This window comes from Giraffa tippelskirchi, chromosome 12, assembly GCF_054371585.1.
Source record: "Giraffa tippelskirchi isolate mGirTip1 chromosome 12, T2T-mGirTip1v1.2.pri, whole genome shotgun sequence".
Lineage (NCBI taxonomy): Eukaryota > Metazoa > Chordata > Mammalia > Artiodactyla > Giraffidae > Giraffa > Giraffa tippelskirchi.
Window position 1 is genome coordinate 42,612,012 of NC_137286.1, and position 23,339 is coordinate 42,635,350.

General features: G+C 42.2%; 1 protein-coding gene across 3 annotated transcripts in view; it reads left to right on the forward strand.

Moving 5' to 3' along the window:
- ADAMTSL3 (ADAMTS like 3) overlaps window positions 1-23,339 on the forward strand; it is a 349,114-nt gene that overhangs the window by 4,379 nt on the left and 321,396 nt on the right. The gene's annotated exons all lie outside the window — the stretch shown is intronic.

Here is a 23,339-nt window from a genome sequence, read left to right on the forward strand (position 1 = left end):
TCATCACATGGCTTAGTGGCCTCTGTACTCTCAGGGTCTAGCAAAGGGCCTGACACTTAATAAGGCTAACATCTCTTAGATGGGCTTGTGCACATAAATAAAGAGATACACCCTGAGAGAGATTAATCAGACCTCTCTGCTTCGCATTTTACTCTCGGACTTAGTGTTTCTAAGGCCCCTTTCAGCTCCAGTGTCCCATGATTTCTGTGACTCATACAGAGCTGGTTAGTGAGGTACATCTTCTCCCCCATTATTCACTTTATTGATGCTACCCCATCCACATTTTAATAGATAGTTTTTATTAGAACAGATATAAATCTTTTCAGGGTAATCTTAGGATTTCTGTGGTCAGCAAGGTGTAGCATTGGGGCATGGTGGGTGGAGACTTTCTTTTCCATCTCATCAGATCTGAAACAAAGATTTGTTCCTAGTCAAATGGGGCTGAGGCTTCATGGCACAGGGTTTCGTTTTGTCTTCTTCCACCCTATAAAATTAAAATGAGCTTTGAGGCAGTCTGTTGACCTTTGGCCAAGGGCAGTGTCTTCCCAGCTTGAATCACTCACTGACCTCTTTTGGATTTTTCCATATCTGTGTGGCTTGGCAGTGTTGTTTCCATGTATGGGGCAGTGTGTGCACAAGAGGTTGTAGATGGAGATTTCAGGCTAGTTGTCTTTATCATTTGCAGCATCAGCTGTTGGAATCCCAGCTGCACCACTTCAAGGCCTGTTATACAAACATCTCTGGATCTCAGTGTCCACATTTGTAGAGAGGGGGTGCCTACCTCACAGACTTTTCTGGAGGAGTTAATCCATTGTGAATGGAAAAAAAATCTGGCATGACTTCCCAGGTGGCTCAAAGGTAAAGAATCCGCCTGCCAATATAGGAGATGTGGGTCTGATCTCTGGGTCAGGAAGATCCCCTGGAGAAGGAGATGACAACCCACTCCAGTATTCTTGCCTGGAGAATCCCATGGACAGAGGAGCCTGGCAGACTATAGTCCATGGGGTCACAAAGAGTCAGACATGACTGAGTGACTAAACAACAGCATGTAGTAAATGCCCGTGATATATGAACCTTTTAAAACAAATGTTGTTGTTGTTCAGTCGCTGAGTCGTGTCTGACTCTGCGACCCCATGGACTGCAGCACACCAGGCTTCCCTGTCCTTCACTGTCTCCCGGAGTTTGCTCATACTCATGTCCATCGAGTCAGTGATGCCATCCAACCATCTCATCCTCTGTCATCCACTTCTCCTCCTGCTGTCAATCTTTCCAAGCATCAGGGTCTTTTCCAATGAGTCGGTTCTTTGCCTCAGGTCACCAAAGTATTGGAGCTTCAGCTTCAGCATTAGTCCTTCCAGTGGATATTCAAGGTTGATTTCCTTTAGGATTGACTGATTTGATGTCCTTCAAACAATCGAAGTGCCTGTAATTTCTGCTTGGAAACTGTAGGGGACACCCAAGAGGCATCAGCTGAGAAGGGAGAATGCTGCAGAGGCTGAAAGGAGGTGGGACTTGATCTTCTCAGGGAAGGTTCCTGCAGCTGTGGGTGGTTCCATCACAGGGCCTGGGTGAATGTATAGAGAGGGCTAGGTCAGTTTCCGCTCCTGCCCGAGGGTTGGACACTTGGTTATCTCCTTAGTGTCAGCCTGGATTTGTTTCAAAGCTGCCCCTCCTCTGAGGATTTGGTTGTTTGGGGGACCCTTGGAGTCTTCTTTTAAAAATAAAAAAAAATTTTTTTTTGGCCACATCACATGGCATGTAGGATCTTAGTTCCTTGACCAGGGATTGAACCCATGCCCCCTGCATTGGAAGTACAGAGTCTTAATTAATCACTGGACAGCCAGGGAAGTCCCCTTGCAGTTGTCTTTAGTCTCTCTCAGACGGTAAAAGTGTCTGCTACAATATGGGAGACCTGGGTTCAATCCCTGGGTTGGGAAGATCCCCTGGAGAAGGAAATGGCAACCCACTGCAATACTCTTGCCTGGAAAATCCCATGGATGGAGGAGCCTGGTAGGCTACAGTCCATGGGGTCGCAAAGAGTCGGCAGACATGAGTGAGCAACTTCACTTTCACTTTTCCTTATAAGTGCTGCCACCACCATCCTGAAACTGAAGCTCCAGTACTTTGGCCACTTGATGTGAACAGCTGACTCACTGAAAAAGACCCCGAAGCTGGGAAAGATTGAGGGCAGGAGGAGAAGGGTACGACAGAGGATGAGATGGTTGGATGGCATCACAGACTCAATAGACATGAATCTGAGCAAATTCCAGGAGATAGTGAAGGACAGGGAAGCCTGGTGTGCTGCAGCTTATGGGTAGCAAAGAGTCAGACACGACTGAGCGACTGAACTGAACTGAACTGAATGAATCATTCTGGGTGTTTTTTTTTTTTTGGCTGCATTGGATCTTTTTTGCTGCACGTGGGCTTTGCTGCAGTTGGCTGATGGAGAGTTAACAGCCCTGTGAGGCTGAGATGCAAGGAGGAAGGGATGTGCCAATTCACTTAATAAGAACTAGATTATCTTTATTGAATCAGCTAAAACTGAAGCCTTTATAATCACTGACCACAATAATCGTGATAGATTGCAGAGCAAGCCATGAGGTCGGCAGCCTCGTGTTTTCCTAACTCGCTCTTGACCATTTCTGGAGGAGCTCGCTGTTCCCTTCAGTCAGGCAGCTGGAAAGGCCTCTCCTCTTCCTGTCATGCCCTGGCCCCGGATGCTTCCTGTTGCTCTGGGCCTTCTCCTCAGGGACCCAGATCTTCCCTGAGAAGACAGCTGCTGCTGTTCCAACCCTCTTCCAGCTTTCTTCATTGAGAAGTCTCAGCTCAGGCAGATACAAACACAGAGCCAGTCACAGGCTCCAGCTATGCTTGGCCAAACCCAATCTGTTTCCATGCCTCCATGCACTCTTGGGCAAATTCACTTGCATTTATTTTTTTTTAATTTTTATTTATTTATTTTTAGATTTTTGGCTGTGCTGGGTTTCCGTTGCTATACCCAGGCTTTCTCTAGTTGTGGCGAGTGGGGGCTCCTCTCTAGTTGTGGTGTGCGGGCTTCTCATCACAGTGGCTTCTCTTGTGGAGCACAGCTCTAGGGTCCATGGGCTTCAGTTGTTGCTGCTCCCAGGCTCTAGAGAACAGGCTCAGTAGCTGTGGCACATGGATTTAGTTGCTCTGCTGCATGTGAGATCTTCCTGGACCTGGAATCGAACCCGTGTCCCCTGCATTGGCATTCAGATTCTCAACCACTGGATCACCAGAGAAACCCTGCATTTTTTAAAAGTCCAGTCCAATTTAAAATTTCAATTCCCCGCTTGATTTAAATCTCATCTCCCTTCTGTCTAGTCTAGCCTTAACACAGGGTTCCAGGTAACTAAAGTGGGGTTGTACTGGGGTCCATTCTCCTCTCACCTCAACCAGTGGTGAGGACTGGTTTGGAAATCTTTCTTCATTTTGGTTACTCTGGGTCCAGCTTTCCTGAAGTTGGAATCAGAGGGAGGGGATGGGGAGAAGGGCAAACAGCTCTTGACTTAACTGGGTGCCACTGTCTGGTCCTTGTCATTGTCTGTCCGGCTCTCACTGACTCTCTGCCCCCTGGGTGGCACATGTGAGTTCTTCAGAGGGTTCTGCAGCACCTGCCTTTTCTGAAGCAGGAGGCCCAGCTCCAGCTTGTCTCATACTGCTGGAATCCTCTTATCTCCAGGCAGCCCAGTTGAGTGGATGCTGGCAGGATGGTTTGAATCCAGATCCTTTGGTGTTGACCACTTGATCCATGGGCTTCCCTGGTGGTTCAGTGGTAAAATATCTGCCTGCCAATGGAGGAAACACAAGAGACTTAGATTCGATCCCTGGGTTGGGAAGATCCCCTGGAGAAGGGATAGGCTACCCACTCCAGTATTCTTGGGCTTCCCTGGTAGCTCAGAGGTTAAAGCGTCTGCCTCCAATGCGGGAGACCTGGGTTCGATCCCTGGGTCAGGAAGATCCCCTGGAGAAGGAAATGGTAAACCACTCCAGTGTTCTTGCCTGGAGAATCCCATGGACGGAGGAGCCTGGCAGGCTACAGTCCATGGGGTCGCAAAGAGTCGGACACGACTGAGCGACTTTCCTTTCCAGTATTCTTGCCTGGAGAATTCCATGGACAGAGGAGCCTGGCAGGCTACAGTGTTCACATCCATGCTGTGCAGATGATGGGGGTAGAGGCTGCTCCAGCGCTGCCTCCTCCCTGTCTGACCAGCTTTCTTCATTTCTCCAGTCTGTCTCTGCCAGGACAGATTAGTGGATCCAGTCTAAGCTGATGCCCACCTGGAGAGTGGATCGACAGTCCCTCCTTGCAGGGATCCCCGATCTCTATGAGTGATTCCTTTTTTTTTTCCCTTCAGTGCATTTCAGTTCTTCTTAGAGGGGAGGAGTGAGGTGGCTGATGTCCCTTCTTAGGGAACTCCAAGGGAGAGATCCACCTTATGTTGGTAGTTCTCTTTATTTTTCTTATACTTTTTTTAAAAGATTTTTTTTTTATGTGGACCATTTTTTTAAAAGTCTTTATTGAATTTGTTATAATATTGCTTCTGTTTTATGTTTGTTTTTTTGGCCACAAGGCATGTGGGATATTAGCTTCCTGATGAGGGATTCGCCCTGCGCCCCCTGCAGTGGAAGGCAAATCTTAACCACTGGACCCCCGGGGAAAGCCTGGTAGTTCCCTTTAGAATGTGGATACTTAGATCTTCTTTGTCATCTGCTTTGCCTCCTAAATTTCAGTGTTTTGTCATTGAGAAAGGTCCCTGTGAAAATCTTGATAGATACCAATTTTAATTGATAGAACCGATTTTAATTGGTTCTAGTCTTAGGGCTGGGGCTTCCCAGGTGATGCAGTGGTAAAGAATCTGCCTGCCAATGCAAGAGACACAGGTTCGATCCCTGGGTCGGGAAAATCCCCTGGAGGAGGGCATGGCAACCCACTCCAGTATTCTTGCCTGGAGAATTCCATGGACAGAGGAGCCTTGTGAGCTACAGCGCATGGGGTCGCAAAGAGTCAGACACGACTTCGCGACTAAACAACAGCAACAGCAAGTGAACATTTTTGATCACTGATTTGAATGCATGGGTTTCTGACTCTTTGCGACCGTATGGACGGTAGCCCACCAGGCTCCTCTGTCCATGGGATTTCCCAGGCAAGAATACTGGAGTGGGTTGCTATTCCCTCCTCCAGGCGATCTTCCTGACCGAGGACTGAACCAGCATCTCCTGCACAGATTCTTTACCATCTGAGCCATCGTCTAGTCTCTGACTCTTTCTAAAAGCTACTTAGTTCCAGAGTTCTGCTGTTCGCCCTCTTCTCTGTCTCTCCACATGCTCTCCCCCGGCAGCCTCAATCACCTGCTGGTTTTTCTCTCCAGAGGCTCCTGCCTGGGGTTATCATCTGTGGAACCAGGTCTCATAGTGATTCAGGCTTTCAAAGATAGGCTTTTAATATTCTCTTCAAATAGGATTATATCTACATCGAAAAGATAAGAAAGTGTGTATTTTCACATTAACTGTTAAATGTAAACATTGGAAATAAAACACAATTGTGATACCTTCCTTCCCCCTCCCCTCCCTGCCTCCTTTTCTTTCTCCCTTCCTTCCTTTTTTTCCGTTCTTTCTTTCTCTTTCTTCCTCTCCCTCTTGTTCTCTCTCTCTTCCTTCCTCCTTTCCTCCCTCCCTCCCCCTCTCTCATTTTCTTTTCTCTCTCTCTCCCTTTCTTCCTCCCTCCCTCCCTCCCTTCTTCTCTCTCTCTCTTTCTTCCTTTCTTCTTGGTGACCTCACTAAAATGGAAGAGGCCCAGTATCTCTGAGAGTTTTCTGCCTGCCTCTTCCATGAGCTTCAGATTAATATATCCATGAACTGCTGCATGCTTCCACCAGAATATTCCTGGGAGGGCTCAGTACTTCCCAAACAGAAGTCCTCCCCACCCACCCAGCTCTGTCTCAGTGGCCAGATTCCCCATGTTCTGCTCATTTGACCCAGACTCCCGGGATCTCTCTGGAGACCTTCTTTGTTGCCCCTACCCCATACCCCTCAACTTCCCTTTTTCCATCTCAGAGATGGTTCTTCATTCGACTTTGTCCTCTTGGTTTCCACTGACACTAAATTTGAAGAGTAAGATATTTGACAGCATGGAGTGTGAAGTAAGGATGAACAAAGTTAGTCTGTGGCTACACTGGCGAGGACCTTGCCAAGCATGCTAAACAAATCAGTGATAAAGAGGGCTTGGCTCAATGGGCGGTACGGAAGCCTTGGGCATTGATCAGGAGGTGATGGGAGAGATGCTATTAAGACTCCGTTGGAGGGACTTCCCTGCTGGTCCAGTGGCTAAGACTCCACACTCCCAGTGCAGGGGGTCCGGATTCAAGCCCTGGTTGGGGAAGTGGATCTCACATACCACAATGAAGAGCTCTCATGCTGCAACTAAATATCCCAGATTCCATGTGCTGCAACTAAGACCTGGAACAGTCAAAGAACTAACTAAGTAAATATTAAAAAAATTTTAGAATAACTCCATTGGACCACTAGGAGCACATTTGAGTCAGAGATACTTGGGACGTTGGTACCAGTGCAGGTTGGTAATGATGAGAACTTTAACTGTTCACAAGAGTACATGGGATGGGAGATGGGGGTTAAGTGGGGAGAGGGGTGAGGCAGTTAGTCATTGCCCAGAGGGTATGATTCTGGGCACCATTTTAGAGTCTGAAAGGATAGAACTTGACTAGTGAATATGTGGAATTGAGAGAGAACAAAGGAAGTATGGAAGATTCCTTTAGGTTTTGAGCTTGCTGTAGGAACACAGGGAGGTGAAAATTCACCCCAATCTTGGGAAATTGTCAGTTATGTTTGAAGGAGTCCTTTTGGGGCAAGCTGTGAATTGCAAAAGGTGAGGCACTGAATAAAGAAAATAGGTAATACTCTTTGAGAAGGGAACAGGATCATTAGAAAGGTTTTAAGGAGCAAAGTGAACACTTCAGTATATATGCATTCCAAAGGGAAGCAGTCAGGAGAAAGGGTGAGATTAAGGATCCAAGAGGAAAAAACCAATTATATGCAACAGTTTCATAACAGGAAAAAAAAAAGCAGGCAGTGTTTCCCCTCCACATTGCTAATGGGTCTTAAAGCAGCAAAGCTAACATCTTATGGAAACCACATTTCAAGGTCTATGATTGTGATTGCTCTCAGTTTATTTTTACAAAGATGCTAATTTCCATAAATAGCATGGAAGCATAAAGCAATTTCCTCTCCAAGTATTTTATGCAATTACTTTCTGGAATTTGTCAGTACTGAACAGCTCCAGCCAATGTATGCTATAAATTATTGTGGTCAAATACTCAGAAATGCATTTGTTCTCTAAGCCTTCATTTATAAATATAATAGCATGTTATGTTAAAAAAATTTTTTAAAAAGGAAGAATAAGTATTTTATTAATAAAAGCTCATTGTTAGTATTAAAGGACTCCAAATTCCCTTCACTCTCTCTTTTGAAATTTCCATTTTTTTCTCCTGATTTAAAAGCATGAAACATACTCATTATACAAAAATGTGGAAAACACAGGAAAGGACAAAGATGAATAAAATCACCTTTCATTCTAACAGCTGTTAGGATTTTGTTGTATATATTTCCAATATTCTTAGTAGTAGCATATATATGTATCTTTTAAAAAGTGATTACACTGTATTTGGATAACCTTGTAAATATTTAACAATATAAGGCATATTTCTATGTATTAGATATTTTTATATTTATTATCACATTATAATCATATTTAATGTCTCCATAATATTGCATCATTTGGTGTGCTATATTTTATTAACTAATTCTTTACTACTGAACATTTAAGTTCATTAGTGTTTTTGAAGTTGCAAATAACGCCACTATGAAAATATGTTTGCAGATCCATCTTTGCTCATATTTGTGACTATTTTCTTTGAATACGTTTCTAGGAAAATGTATTTGTTGAAGCAAAATCGTGGGGTCAAAAATTATGTGCAGTTGTAAGACCTTTGATTTATGCTATCAAATTGCTTTTCATGGGACTTCCCTTGTGGTTCAGTGGCTAAAACTGTAAGCTCCCAATGCGGGGGCCCATGTTTGATCCCTGGTCAGGGAAATAGATTCCAAATGCCACAACTAAATATACCGCACGTCACAGTGAAGATTGAAGATAGCTTGTGTCACAACTAAGACTCGGCACAGCCAAATGAATAAATATTTTTTTTAAAAATTGCCTTTCAGAAAGCATCTATAAAAATGTCATCTTACTTCGCAGTAGTTGGCAGTATAAGATTTAAGGAAATCTTAGTAGTGAGAGATTCTTAAAAATACTTTAGGGCCATTTGTATTACTGCTTTTGTGTATGGTCTCTTTGAGGCATTAGAAATAGAATAAAAGATTTTATTTTCATATTTTTGCCCATTTTTCAACTGAGAATTTCTCATTAACCTGTGTGTGCCTTTTATAGATAAAGAATATTAGTCTTTTGTCCTTAATATGTTGCAAATGATTTCTCTGTTGTATCATTAATATTTTCATTTTATTTATGTTTTTTTGATGAACTGACATTTAAAATTTTCAAGTTACCTACTCTAGAAGTCTCTTTCTGTTTTTAAAATATTTAGTTATTTATTTGGCTGCGTTGAGACTTGGCTGTGGCACACAGGTTCTTCCTTGCTGCTCATCGCCTCAAGTCATGTGGGGTCTTAGTTCCCCAACCAGGGATCAAACCTGTGTCCCCTGCATCACAAGGCCAATTCTTAACCACTGGACCACCAAGGAAGTCCCAGGGGGATTCTTGAGAATCTCACAACTGTTGAATTTTGAAAATAAAAGGAAGATGTGACTCTAGAGAAAGGGAAAGAGCATCTTTAATGAGAGAAGGAGTCAGGCAACAATGCGGTATGGAAGCTGTTGACTAGTCTGGTTCATTCCCTGTCTCACACCTCATGTCCTTCTCCTGCTGTTCTCCAGCAAACAGTCGATCCTAGGACAGAAATATAGTGAATGCAATGCAATAAGCAACTGCGGACGTGCTTTGGGTACAGAATGAGGAATCTTGGACCTGAACTAGAAAACACACATGATTAAAAGTAAATGGTAACAGAGGAGACCTAACAAACATGTAGTTAATATTTCTCAATAAGAACAAAAAAAATTCAACAACATAATCAAATAAAATTTTTCTCACTCTTTTTCTTCAGGTCTTTGTAAATCTTGATGCTGCAGTTTTTGGCACTGATTAGATTATTACCAAAGAGAACTTAGGGCCAATCTGATTTTTAACGCTTGTTTGTGTCTCACTTTTCTACCATGATATATACATGATTTCTTCCTTATCCTGAAGTCCATATTTTCATCTGACATGATGTAGATAATTTTTAACCTTCATAAGTATGTACATGTGTTTCTGGAAAGGTTTTTTTTTATTTTAGTGTGCTCTTCAAATCTGTAATGTTTTTATTTTTGCCATTTTTTTTTTGCTAAACTCACTTCTTCTGTCATCTTTAAATGTTTACTTGTATTTATTTTTTTAAATCGGAGTATAATTGCTTTACAATGTTGTGATAGAAAAAAAATTTTTTTTTGACTCTATTACTTCTTGATCAGATTCTTTATAATTTATTTGGAGTAATTTATCTAGCGATACATGTTCATTGATTGCATTTTTCTTATATTTGTTTCTATTTTTAAAACTTTGTATGCATCAATCTTGTGAGGGTTCTGTTCCAACAGGGATTCTCTTTATAATGAGGCTCTGCCCCACATGTCTGTCATCTTTCTCATCAGACTAGCGGGCTAAGAAGAGCATGTTCTTCTCTTGGTGATGAAAGAGATACATGAAAACCAGTCCAAGAGTACAAGGGTTTTCCTTATGCATTCTGCTTATGTCATTTCTGTAAAATCACACTGGCCAAAGCAACTCACGTAGGAGACCGTCAGAGGGAAGGACAAAGCAGGTTATATGGCCAAGTCCAAAATTATTGGAGTGGCCTAGATAAAGGAGATTGGTATATATATATACAATAGAATACAATGGAATATTACTCAGCCACAAGAAGGATGATGTAGTGCCATTTTGAGAGATGTGGATGGACCTAGAGAGTTTCATACAGAGTGAAGTAGGTCAGAAAGAGAAAAACAAGTATTGTATAATACTGCTTATATGTGAAATCTAGAAAAATGGTACAGATGAACTTATTTGCAAAGCATAAATAGAGACACAGACATAGAGAACACACAGACGTGGAACACACAGACAGAGAGAGAGCAGAGAGTGTATGGACACCAGAAGGGGAGCCGGGGGTGGGATGAATGGGGAGGTTGGGATTGACATATACACACTACTATGTATAAAATAGGTAACTAATGAGAACCTAGTGTACACCACTGGAAACTCTACTTACTGCTCTGTGGTGACCTAAATGGAAAAGAAATCCAAAAAAGAGGGGTTATATGTATATGTATAGCTGATTCACTTTGCTGTGCAGCAGGAACAACAGTGTAAAACAACTATACTCCAATAAAAATTAATTTAGAAAGATAAAAAATAAAGCTGCCTAAATTATAAGCCTCCCCCCAAAAAACCTCAACAAAATTATTGGAGTGGGCAAGTAGGCTCCTCCCTTAGAGATAGTCTGTATGTGTGGAGTGAGAAGTGGGACTGGATATTTTTGAATAATCTATTCTAATCTGGCAAAGCCAGGTTTTGCATTGAGGTAATACAGTACCAGAGAGCAAGCTTCAGTAGCTACACTGACACCACCGTCACAAACTGATATTCCTGAATTGGGAAGAGTCTCACTAATGAGGAACTGTAGCCAGGTCTCAGCTCGAGACATAAAGCTCGTGGCTTGACGTCGTAAGGTAGGTGTGCCCGTTAGAGGGGGAGGCTATGACACCTTCCTTCCTGTCTCGTCACTGTTGTTCAGTCGCTAAGTCGTGTCTGACTTTTTGAGCCCCTGTGGACCACAGCATGCCAGGCTCCTCTGTCCTCCACTATCTCATGGAGTTTGCTCAAATTCGTGTCCGTTGAGTTGGTGATGCTATCCAACCATCTCATCCCCTTCTCCTGCCTTCAGTCTTTCCCAGCATCAGGGTCTTTTCCAATGAGTCATCTCTTAGCATCAGGTGGCCAAAGTATTGGAGCTTCAGCGTCAGTCCTTCCAATGAACATTCAGGACTGATTTCCTTTCCGGTTGACTAGTTTGATCTCCTTGCAGTCCAAGGGACTCTCAAGAGTCTTCTCCAGCACCACATTTCAAAAGCACCAGTTCTTCAGTGCTCAGCCTTCTCTGTCTCACTCATAATTTTAACTCTAGCCCTAAACTTTAGACTGTAGCAAGTAGAAATTTAAAAATTGATTCCTCTTAATCCCCTAGTTCAGTGTTACTTCACCTTTTTAATTTTAGCCCACAGGAGGAAGTACATTTCATTTAAAAAAAACTTTTTATTTTTGAAAGATTTTTTTTAATTGGAATATAGTTGCTTTACAGTATTGTGTTGGTTTCTGCTGTATAACACAGTGAATCAGCCATATGTACACATATGTCTCCTCTATGTTTGGACTTCCTCCCCGTGTAGGTCCCCACAGAGCACGGAGTAGAGCTCCCTTCTCTGTACAGCAGGTCCTCATCAGTTATCTGTTTTATACACAGTAGTGTATCTATGTCAGTCCCAGTCTCCCAATCCATCTTACCTCCTCTTCCTCCTTGGTGTCCATACATTTGTTCTATATGTCTGTCAAAGTGCATTTAACATCATGACTCAATTCATGTATATATCTATGTATTCATATTTCTGGAACAAAAGTTTCAGAAAACAATGCTAATTCTTTCCATGACTGGTTCACTATGGTATTTGTCTTTTATATCCATTCCATCCCAAGTGATTCTATGAAAAAATGGCTGGCTAAGACCCAATGAATTTCATCACCCATTAATGGGCTGTGTTCACAGTTTGAAAAAAACAAGCGGTGCCTTAGTTCACAGTCCCCATTCTAGGGTTTCTTTTGTGCATGTTGATCTCCTCCTCTGATATTCGGCTGGAAGGAGGGGGTTGAAAAATGAGGCTCCTAGCACAGCTTTTAAATTCTGGTTGGCCATCACCTAGTGTAGCCTGCTTTCCTGGGGTGCTATGTCCCCTCACTGAACCAACTATCGCCAGTGGTTTCCATTTAAAGCTACAATTTCCAACACGATTGGTTATTAAGGTTCTTCAGAGTTATCTAGATGATCATATTCTTCTCCTCCTCTGACCTTCTACCATGATGAATCATATTAATAGGTTTTCTAATATTGAATCCTCCTTGTGTTCCCAGCATTAACTGTACTTGGCCATGACATACTGCCTTTTTAATATTCAGCTGGATTTGGTTTGCAAATATTTTGTTGAAAAGTACTACATCTGTATTCATAAGTAATGTTGGTTGGTGCTATATTTCCCAGGTTTTCAATTTCAAAATTTTTGTTAACTTTATAAAATGGATTGCAACATTTTCCATCATTTTTTCCTTTTCTGGATCAGTTTATATAGCACAGGAATAACCTATTCTTGGAAGGTTTGAAAGCAAAATAAATAGTAGTTTTACCTTGATAGTAAATGGGATCCAAGACCTTTTGGGGGAAGTAGTTCTTTGACAACTTTTTAAACATTTTTCTGTGATTATTGAATTATTCAGGTTTTCTCCTGCTTCTTTAATCAATTTTGGTAACTTACCTTTTCCTAGAAGCCTTCCATATAAACAAAAGTCAAAAATTTTTTGGACTTCCCTGATGGTCCAGGGGCTAAGACTTTGTGCTCCCAATGAAGGGGGCTTGGGTTCAATCCCTGGTCAGGGAATTAGGTCCTTCATGCCACAGCTAAAATTTTGCATGCTGCAACTAAAAATCCTGCATGCTGCAAACTAAGACCTAGCACAGCCAAATAAATACATATATATATATATATATATATATATATTTTAAGTTAGAAATTTTGTAGGACAGAGGAAATGGAAGTATGTTGTCATTTTTCACACAAATTTGTAAATTATTTTGCTTTAATCTTTGATCTTTTCCCCCGCAGAGTATGCAGCCTGTAAAGTTTTAAGTTTTTAAATGCTTAGTTTTGAAGTGCTCCATTTTATGAAGTGGCAAGCATATTTAACAATTCATTTTTTCTAAACTTCTGTGAATACTGGACAGTGAATTGTATTCTCTGCATTAAGTAGTGTAGTTCTCATGTGTCCCTTCTCTTTCTTCATTGGTTCTTTCTGTCTCCTCACTCCCCACACTAATTCCTGTTTAGTTCTGGAGGGGAATTGTCTGTCTCTTTATTTTTCCCCCCTTTGCTTTTACTGATCTTTGTCGTCAGGAACTCACCATTCCTTGTCTAGCTGTTTTTGTTCACAGAGCTCATTCTTTCCTGAGGAGGAATAATGGGTCCAGGTATCGGCTAAGATTGAACCCTGCTTCCCTATTTTCTGATCTTGCCTCTTGGTTGCTTTTTAGTTTTTTAGGATAAATGATGAAATCTTCAACAGGTTTATTCATAAGTATTTTTCTTAATTACCAAGTTGTGCCTGTTCACACTCCCACTCGTGACTTAGGAGCGTGCCCGTCTCACTGTATGTGTGTGTGTTCGTCTGACTCTTTGCAGCCCCCTGGACTGTAGCCCACCAGGCTCCTCTATCCATGGGATTTCCCAGGCCAGACTAATGGAATGGATTGCCATTCTCTTCTCCAGGGGATCTTCCCCACCCAGGGATCGAACCCAAGTCTCCTGCATTGCAGGTGGATAATCTTTACTACCTGAGCTACCAAAGAAGCCCCTCTCACTGTATAGTCACCAGCATTTGATAGTCCTAAAAAATGTTGTCAGTTTAGTAGCAGTCCAGACATTTTCAACTCTGTCACCATTAACATATATACACTACTGTGTGTAAAATAGATAGCTAGTGGGAAGCTGCTGTATAGCACAGGGAACTCAGCTGGGTGCTCTTTGTTAATAACCTGGGGGGGGGGATGGGGGGGTGGCAAGGAGGTCCAAGACAGAGGTGATGTGTGTATACATATAGCTGATTCACTTCACTGTACAGCAGAAACTAACTCAACATTGTAAAGCAATTATGCTCCAATAAAATAAAGAACTGTCACCCTTAAATCTAGATAGAAATGGCCACCTTGATTATTAGAGCAGGGAATTCTGAGGGGTGGTGTGCTCATTTAAAGGTACGTATTAAGCTATGTTGTAAAGTGAATAAGAAATTAGTCTATAAGGAGGTCAAACCAGTCAATCCTAAAGGAAATCAACCCTGAATAGTCATTGGAAGAACTATTGCTGAAGGTGAAGCTCCAATATTTGGCCACCTGCTTCGAAGAGCTGACTCATTAGAAAAGACGCAGATGCTGGGAAAGATTGAGGGCAGGAGGAGAAGAGGGTGGCAGGGGATGAGATGGTTAGATAGCATCACCGACTCAATGGACATGAATTTGAGCCAAATCCAGGAGAGAGTGGAGGACAGAGGAGCCTGGTGTGCTGCAGTCTATGGGGTCACAAAGAGTCGGACAGAACTTAAGGACTGAACAACAGCAACTATCAGTTATGAAAAGAGAGACCCATACATATTAAAGTCCCCCAAGTAAGGTGCCAGTCAGGGAGGGGGTAAAACTATAAGCAAGACTTGGTGCTCAGTGAAATCTGGGGGGCAAGACTCTAGGAGAGTTTGGAAAGGAGAAAGCCCTGGGGTGCAGGCAGGGACTGTGAAGACCCTCTTCCTGCTTGGTTTGGTTCTCTGGAGCCTAGGGATGACCATCCCCTTGTTGGGATGGAAGGTGGAAGCCAGCGGTGGGGAGGAGCCAGACTGAACGCACGGGGCCATGACCACCCTTCTGGAGGAAGGGTTGTTTGTTTACTGGCCATTATTGTGGCCACCCTTCTCTGATGCTGAAACGGAAGAGAGGCAGGAATGGCTGGAATGGGCAGAGGGAAGCAGGTCCAATGCCCTGAAGCTATTAAAGTGAAATTCCTTTCAGTGCAGACACTTCATACTGACAACTCAGAGCTTCCTTTCCATGCAGTGGTGGTTGGTAGGACATCAGCGTATATATGGAATACACTTACTCCCTACCTCTGTGGCTCTCTGAGGGTGGCAGGCCCTCCTAGGACCCCAGCCAGTGCTTTGCCTCCCTCCTCAGGACAGGCTTGGTGGCCTGACATCTTGGAGGGAGCCCAGGGGCTCCGGGCTGACCTGCAGGCCCTCCACCCGGTCCCTGGGAGGTCCAGCATGTGGCAGGCATCTGTGGTCACAGCTCTGGGAGGAGGCGCACCGGTGCTGCTCACTCTGTAAACACTTTCTGGGATGTGTTAGCAGCTCCCCTCATCAGAGCCGGGAAAGCATTTGGTGCACAGAGAAGGGAAGGAACGCGTGGAGTGGCCGGGGGCTGTGCTCTGACGGGCTCTGTGCAGGCCCTGATGCAGGGAGGCCATTTGCCTGGGTGATGCCCACTCTGCATCTGACTGATTCCTTGTGGATCCTTAGGAGGTTCTTAGCAACCAGACACTTTAAAAATATATATTTTTTTATTTTTTGTGGCCACACTTTTCGGCATTCAGGCTCTTAGTTCTCCAACCAGGGATCGAACTCTCCCCCCGTACAGTGGAAACTCCAAGTCTTAACCACTGGACCTCCAGGGAATTCTCCCAGACACTTTTTTTTTTTTTTTTGCTGCTGGTTTTCTAGTGTGTTTTTATTTATGAAAAATTTTATTGGAATATAGTTTCTTTGCAATGTTGTGTTAGTGTCTGCTGTACAGCAAAATGAATCAGTGATACATTTTCCTATATCCGCTTTGTTTCAGATTTCCTTTACACTTAGGTCACCACAGAGCGTTGAGTAGAGGCCCCTGTGCTGTATTGCAGGTTCTCATTGTCTATTTTATACATAGTAGTGTGTATATATATGTCAATCCCAATCTCCCCATTCATCCCCCTTGATATCCATAAGTTTGTTCTCTGTGACTCTATTTCTGCTTTGTAAATGTCATTTGTACCATTTTTCTAGATCCCACATATATGCATTAATATACAATATTTGTTTTTCTCTTTCTGACTTACTTTGCTCTGAATGACAGGCTCTAGGTCCATCCACATCCCTGCAAATCACACTATGTAGTTCCTTTTTATGGCTGAGTAATATTCCATTGAGTATAGGTACCACATCTTCTTTACCCATTCCTCTATTGATGGACATTTAGAAGCAACTAGACACTCTGAAAGACATCTGAAAGATTGGGGACGAGGGTTGGGAAACAGCCCAATCCATGCTAGGGAGTGAACTAGCCTCACTTTATTTTTTAGTTAATTGATTAAAGTGTCTAATAGATAGGCACATACACATATATGTACACAGAGCAATACATATTATATGCTGATATAACCCTGCATCTTTCTACAGTGGGACTTTGGTGAATCCCTCAAGTGTGACATGCCACATGTTTCTGTCCTTTTTGGCCTCACTGCTGATTTGTTCCTGTATTGTCAGTTGATCTTCTTTGATGCCCACCCCAGAACACAAGGTGTGTCAAGGGAGCTTTGGCTCCCAAGGTTCTTCCTTGCCAGCACAGAGAGATGTTGAGTTTTTTTCCACTTCAGCAGTTACTAAAGGAAGCTTGACTTTCAAAAGACACACGGGGGAACCTCCCTGGTGGTCCAGCAGCTAAAACTGTGCTCCCACTGCAGGGGGCCTGGGTTTGATCCCTGGTCACGAAACTAGATCCTACATGCTGCCACTAAAGATCCTGCAAGCTGCAACTAAGACCCAGCACAGCCACATACATAAATAAATATTAAAAAACAGACCCATGGCACACAGGACACGTGCACGTGCTAAGTCGATTCAATTGTGTACAACTATTTGTAACCTCATAGACAGCAGCCTGCTAGGTTCCTCTGTCCATGAAATTCTCTAGGCAAGAATACTGGAATGCGTTGCTGTGCCCTCCTCCAGGGGATCTCTCTGACCCAGGGGTCCAACCCATGTCTCCTGCATTGGCAAGCGGGTTCTTTACCATTAGTGCCACCTGGGAAGCTTTTTTAAACTGTCATGTGGAAATACTTACTGAGCTCAGAGCTTTGTTTGTAATTTAAGATTGTGAGGTTAGCACATAATTCTGAGATTCGATGAATGAATCCATTGACTGACAATCCCTGACGTCAAGATAGAAAGTCATCTTAATGAAAAACTAGTATAAGACTAGAGTTGACAATAAAAGTGCAAATGGAGCCCTAATATGTGTTCAATATTTATAATTCATAGATTCTTTCTTCTTTTTTCCTTAATAGTAAGGTGAATTTTGTTCCAAGGTGGCACTAGTGGTAAAGAACCCACCTGCTAATGCAAGAGATAAAAGAGACGTGGGTTCGATCCCTGGGTCAGGAATATCCCTTGGAGGAGGGCACAGCAACCCACTCCAGTATTCTTGCCTGGAGAATCCCAAGGACAGAGGATCCTGGTGGGCTACAATCCATAGGGTCACAAACAGCTGGACACTACTGAAGTGACTTAGCATACACACACACATGCAAGGTGAATTTATGTAAAGGAGTTTTCACTTCATATGGTATGTTAGAATTCCTTTTATGGGCTATGTGGTTCACAAATGCTTTTCTCCTGGTCTATAGCTTGATTTGTTTTTTTGCCTGTACTGGGTCTTTGTTTCAGTTCATGGTGTTCTCTGATTGTGGTGTGAGGGCTCCTGAGCCCATGGGCTCAGTAGTTGCTGCTTGCGGGCTTGGTATTCCCATGACATATGGGATCTTAGTTCCCTCACCAGGGATCAAACCCACATCCCCTACATTACAAGGAGGATTTGTAACCACTGGACCACCAGGGTAGTCCCTAGGTTTTTAACCCCTTCTTATAGTCTTTTGCAGAACAAAAGTTTTAAATTTTGATAAAGCCCAGCTTATCATTTTTTTCATTTGTAGGTGTTGGTGTTTGGTGTCATGGCTAAGAACTCTATGCTAGGTCCTGAAAATTTTCTCCTGTATTTTCTTCTGAAAGTTTTATAGTTTTACAGTTAAGTTTGTGATCCATTTTGAAATATTTTTTTGTATAAGGTGTAAGGTTAAGGTCAAGACTCACTTTTCCCTGTGGATGTCCAGTTGTTTCAGGATTAGAGTGAGACTGTCCTTCTTCCACTGAATTACTTTTGTTCCTTTGTCAAAAATTAACCAGGAGTATTTCTGTGGGTCTATTTCCAGACTCTATTATTTAAGAAAAAAATTTTAAAATATTTTATCTATTTTGCTGCACTGGGTCTTCATTGTGGCCCACGGGTTTTCTCTAGTTGTGGCAAGCAGGGGCTACTCTCTAGTTGCGGTGTGTGGGCTTCTCATAGTGGTGGCTTCTCTTGTTGTGGAGCACGGACTCTAGGTGGATCGGTTCAGTAGTTGTGACTCATGTGCTTCAGAGCAAGGGCTCAGAGATGTCTTATATGGGTTTAGTTGCCCCTTGGCATGTTAGTTAGTCCAGGATCTTAGTTCCTGGACCAGGTATTGAACCCATATCCCCTGCATTCAGTTCAGTTCAGTCACTCAGTCGAGTCCAACTCTTTGCGACCCCATGGACTGCAACACTCCAGGCTTCCCTGTCCATCACCAACTCCCAGAGCTTGCTCAAACTCATGTCCATCCAACAGTTGGTGATGCCATCCAACCATCTCATCCTCTGTCCTTTTCTTCCTGCCCTCAATCTTTCCCAGCATCAGGGTATTTTCCAGTGAGTCATCTCTTCGCATCAGGTGGCCAAAATATTGTAGTTTCAGCTTCAGCATCAGTCCTTCCAATGAATATTCAGGACTGATTTCCTTTAGGATTGACTGGTTTGTTCACCTTGCAGTCCAAGGGGATCTCAAGAGTCTTCTCCAATACCATAGTTCAAAAGCATCAATTGTTCAATACTCAGCTTTCTTTATTGTCCAATGCTCATATTCATACATGATTACTGGGAAAACCATAGTTTTGGCTAGTTGGACTTTTGTTGGCAAAGTAATGTCTTTGCTTTTAATATGCTGTCTAGTTTGGTCATAGTTTTTCTTCTAAGGAACAAGTGTCTTTTAATTTCATGGCTGAAGTCATCATCTGCAGTGATTTTGGAGCCCAAGAAAATAAAATCTGTCACTGTTGCCGTTGTTTCCCCATCTATTTGCCATGAAGTGATGGGACTGGATGCCATGATTAGTTTTCAGAACGTTGAGTTTGAAGCCAACTTTTTCACTCTCCTCTTTCACTTTCATCAAGAGACACTTTAGTTCTTCTTTGCTTTCTGCCATAAGGTTGGTGTCATCTGTGTATCTGAGGTTATTGATGTTTTTCCCGGCAATCTTGGTTCCAGCTTGTGCTTCATTCTGCCTGGCATTTCACATGATTCTGCATATAAGTTAAATAAGCAGGGTGACAGTATATAGCCTTGACGTACTCCTTTCCCGATTTGGAACCAGTCTGTTGTTCCATGTCCAGTTCTAACTGTTTCTTCTTGACCTGCGTACAGATTTCTCAAGATGCAGGTCAGGTGGTCTGGTATTCTCTTCTCTTTCAGAATTGTCCTCAGTTTGTTGTGATCCACACAGTCAAAGGCTTTGGCATAGTCAATAAAGCAGAAATAGATGTTTTTCTGGAACTCTCTTGCTTTGTCGATGATCCAGCGGATGTTGGCAATTTGATCTCTGGTTCCTCTGACTTTTCTAAATCCAGCTTGAACATCTGGAAGTTCACGGTTCACATACTGTTGAAGCCTGGCTTGGAGAATTTTGAGCATTACTTTACTAGCGTGTGAGATGAGTGCAATTATGCGGTAGTTTGAACATTCTTTGGCATTGCCTTTCTTTGGGATTGGAATGAAAACTGACCTTTTCCAGTCCTGTGGCCACTACTGAATTTTCCAAATTTGCGGGCATGTTGACTACAGCACTTTCACAGAATTATCTTTTAGGATTTGAAATAGCTCAACTGGAATTCCATCACCTCCACTAGCTTTGTTCGTAGTGATGCTTCCAAGGCCCTTTTGGCTTCACACTCCAGGATGTCTGGCTCTAGGTGGGTGACCACACCATCATGGTTATTTGGGTCATGGAGATCTTTTTTGTATAGTTCTTCAGTGTATTCTTGCCACCTCTTCTTAATATCTTCTGCTTCTGTTAGATCCATGCCATTTCTGTCCTTTATTGTGCTCATCTTTGCATGAAATGTTCCCTTGGTATACCTAATTCCCTTGCACTGGCAGGCAGCCTTTAACCACTGGGCCATATGGGAAGTTACCAAACTCTTTATTTTGTTCTATTGATTTATGTGTTTACCCCTCCTCCAGTACCATGTCATCTTTATTATTTTATCTATATGGTAAGTATTAAAATTGAATATAATCATTCCTCTCACTTTACTCTTCTGTATCAAAATTATTTTTGCTATTATTTTTGCATTTTCATATAAACTATTGAATAAGCATGACTATATTATACAGAAAATCTTGCTGGAATTTTGATAGGAATTATGTTAAACCTATTGATTGGTTTGGGGAGGATTAACATCTTTACTATGCTGAATCTTCCAATCCATGGACATAGTTTGTTTCTTTAGTATTTATTTAGATCTATTGGCTTATTTCATAAGCGTTTTGTAAAATTCTGAACAATGTCTTTTGTATGTGTACCTAAATATTTCATTTTTTGGAGTGACTGTAAATGGTGTTGGGCTTTTCATTTTATTATCCACATGCTATTTGCTAAAACACAGAAATACAGTAGAACTCTGGGTGTTGCTTTGGGCTTTCCTGATAGTTCAGTTTGGTAAAGAATCCACCTGCAATGCTGGAGACTGTGGTTTGATTCCTGGGTCAGGAAGATCAGCTGGAGAAGGGATAGGCTACCCACTCCACTATTCTTGGGCTTCCCTTGTGGCTCAGCTGGTAAAGAATCTGGCTGCAATGCAGGGAACCTGGGTTCTATCCCTGGGTTGGGAAGAGCCCCTGGAGAAGGGAAAGGCTACCCACTCCAGTATTCTGGCCTAGAAATTCCATGGACTGTATAGTCCATGGGGTCGCAAAGAGTCAGACGTAACTGAGCAACTTTCACTTTCTTTCACTTTGTATCCTGCAGCCATTCTAAAGTGAAAGTGGAAGTCACTCAATCGTGTCTGACTTTGTGACCCCATGGGCTATACAGTCCATGGACTTCTCCAGGCCAGAATACTGGCATGGGTAGCCATTCCCTTCGCCAGGAGATCTTTCCAACCCAGAGATCAAACCCAGGTCTCCCACATTGCAGATGGATTCTTTACCAGCTGAGCCACAGTATTAGTTTTAGGAGTTTTTTGGTAGGTTCCCTGGGATTTTCTATGTAGACACTGTGGCCTAAAATTAAGGCCCAGTATTATGTGCTGCCTTGATATCTGGTGAACCCATGAGGGCCTTGAATGTGTATCTGATGGTTCCCCTCCTCACTCTGTTCCCATGGATATGGTGTCCTAGGCATACAACCTTCCTTATCTAAGGATGGAGGCAAAGTTCCTGCTTATAACGGAGTAGTGGATTTCTGTTCCCTGCAGCCTGCAGAATTACTCAAACAAGCCAGTCATAGCCTCCTGAGAGAGCCAGAGGTCACCTCATACTCTTGATACTACAAAGCCTGTCCCTTGTCCCTGCTTGTTTACTTTGTCCTGGGTGAGACCACTATGGGGTCCTGTATGGCATATTGTGGTACTAGTGATAAAGAACCTGCCTTCCGGTGCAGGAGCCGTAAGAGACACGGGTTAGATACCTGAGTAGGGAAGATCGCCTGGAGGAGGGCATGGCAACCCACTCCAATATTTCTTGCCTAGAGAATTCCATGGACAGAGGAGCCTGGTGGGCTATAGTCCATAGTACAGCAAAGAGTCAGACACAACTGAAGTGACTTAGCATGCAAGCACGCATACATGGGATGTTGTATCGGCTCTTCCCTTGGACTTTGAGTATATATGATTAATAAACTGTTGTCTGTCTCATCTGTCCAATGTCATGTGTCATGTATTTGGCCATTCCTTTAACAATAAGGTGGGAATCCCTTCATCATGAATAAGGTGACTAGGAGGTGATTAAACAGACAATCACATCATCTATAAATAAGGTTTTGTTTCTTCCATTTCCATCTGTATGCCTTTGTTTTCTTTTCTTGCCTTATTACACTGGCTATCACTTCCAGTTCTATGAATAAGAGTGCTGAGAGTGGACTTTCTACCTTATTCCTGATATCAGGGAGAAAACATTTAGTCTTTCATCAGTAAGTATGACATTGTCTGTAGATTATTGCTCTTTATTAAGCTGAGGAAATTCTCTATTCCTGGTTTGGTAAGAATTTTTATCATGAATAAATGCTTAATTTTGTCAAATGCCTTTTTTTTAATCAGTTGATAAGATCTTGTGACTTATCTTTTTTACCCTCTTGATTTGATACATTATACCATTTGATTTTCAAATAAAAACAGCATTGCATTCTTGGAATAAACCACAGTTGGTTATGGTGTATCATTCTTTGTATACTGTTGAATTTTATTTGTTCATATTTTGTTTGAGGATTTTTGCATCTAACTTCATGAGAGTTAGTCACCTGTACTTCCTTTTGTGCTGTCATTATCTGATTTTGATATCAGGGTAATACTGTCTTCATAAAATGAGTTGTGGAGTGTTTTCTCCTCTTCTCTTTTCTGGAACAGATTGTGGAGGATTGGTGTTAATTCTTTAAATGTGTGGTAAAATTCTCCAGTGAAAGAAACCACGTGATCCTGGAGCTTTCCTATTGGACAGGCTTTAAACTATGAACTCAATTTCCTTAATAGTTATAGCACTCTTTGGATTATCTTTTTTATGTTGGGTGAATTTTGGTTGTTTCTGTTTTTTAAGGAATTGGCCTATTTCATAAAAATTGTTGAATTTATGCATGTGGAGTTGTTGTTTTCCCTAACTATCCTTTTAATAACTGCAGTATCTGTAGTGATACCCTGTTTCAATCCTGATATCGGTAGTTTGTATCATCTCTATTCTTCATCAGTCTTGATTTTTTCTTTGTCAATTTATTGTTTTGTTGATGCATATTGTTGACCTTTTCAAATCGTCAGGTTTTTCTTTCATTGATTTCTTCTGCGGCTTTTCTGTTTTCTGTTTCTGTGGTTTGTGCTCTTTATTATTTTTTTCTTCTGGTTGCCTTGGATTTTTTCCTCTTTGTTTTTTATTTTCTTGGGGTGGAATTAGGTCATTAATTTGAGATCTTTCCTTTTTTTAAAGTAAGCGTTTAGTGCTATAAATTTTT